We start from the raw sequence: 1,448 nt of genomic DNA, 5'->3' as shown, positions 1-1,448 counted from the left end.
TGTCGATCCTAGAGTCCATAATGGGTCCCGTGGCCAGGCTCTGTCATCTTCCAGCCGTGTGGCCTTAGGAAGTCATTTAGCCCCTTTGTGCCTCATTCTCTCACAAAAACGAAGATAAGTGGTCCATCTCCCTCACATCGCTGTTATGAAGAGTCGTGAGTAGTAACGTACACGAAAGCCCTTTGTAAATTAGAAAGTACTATAAAGATGACACTGATGAATTTTTGAATGTGAAATAACAAGAAATATATATAATGGTCTTTACCTCCGGTTCTGGACAGAGCTCCTGACGTCCTTGTAAACAGGTGCTGGGAAAACCTTTCGTATCAATACCTAATCTTTGACCTGGCACCTGCTAGATTCCACAGAGCTCCTACTAGATTCCTTGGAATTTCCCAGGTGACAGGAGTGTCTTTTGTGCTACCGAGGCATCGGTTGGGGGCTCCTGGATGGCTTCAGGATGGGGACTGGTCACCAGGAAGACCAAGCCATGATTAGACACTGGGAGCTTTCAGCCCCAGCCCTCATCATGCCAACGTGATGGGGGCTCCAGAAAAATCCCCAAAGCACCTGGTTTGGGGAGCTTCTGGTTGGTGATCACATCTCTGAGCCGGGGGGGGGGTGCACCCCAAAGCTGGGGGAACAGAAGTTCCTGTGCCGTGTGTCCATCCAGACCTCACCCTGTGGACCTCTTTATCTGGCTGTTCATTTGTATCCTTGAAAATATCTCTACACCAAATTGGCAGTAGTAAGTAAACTCTTTTCCTGGGTTCCGTGAGCTGTCCTAGCAAACGGTTCAACCCCAGGACGGGGTTGTGGGAACCCCTATTTTGCAGCCGAGCGAGACAGAAGCTGTAGGTAAGCTGGGGACCTACTACCTGCAACTGGCGTGTGAGTGGGGGGCAGTTTCGTAGGACTGAGCCCTTAGCCTGTGGGACCTGGGCAGTTACTGCTGGAATGGAATTGAACTGAACTGAATTATAGGACATCCAGCTGGAGCTGGAGAATTGGTCGGTACGGGACGAAACCCACACATCTCGTGTCAGAAGTACCATGTGTGAAGGCGAAGGAAAATGCGGTGTTTTCCCTGAAAACCTTCACAGAATTACGAACAGGAAGACCACGTGCAAGTATATTTCTTTAGCAACAAATTCTTGCCGTACTGGCACAATTTTTGAGAATGTTATCGACTGCTATACCTATGCTAAAGGATATATAATACAGGGCAGGACCAAAACAGACTAACAAAAGTTACATATTAACGTTCACATGTACTCCTACCAATACGTTTATATCGTATATATGATATATAGGAACATACAAAATATTTACTTTTATATTTCTATTTTGACATTATATCTATAATTTTCAGGTTACAAATTTTATGTATATAACACATTTTTATTGTATTGACAGCATACATATTCCTATATACATTTCTATAACTT

Source organism: Pteropus vampyrus, unplaced genomic scaffold (assembly GCF_000151845.1).
Source record: "Pteropus vampyrus isolate Shadow unplaced genomic scaffold, Pvam_2.0 Scaffold317, whole genome shotgun sequence".
NCBI classification, from domain to species: Eukaryota; Metazoa; Chordata; class Mammalia; order Chiroptera; family Pteropodidae; genus Pteropus; species Pteropus vampyrus.
The sequence above is the reverse complement of the archived record's forward strand: the minus strand, read 5'-3'. Positions refer to the sequence as shown.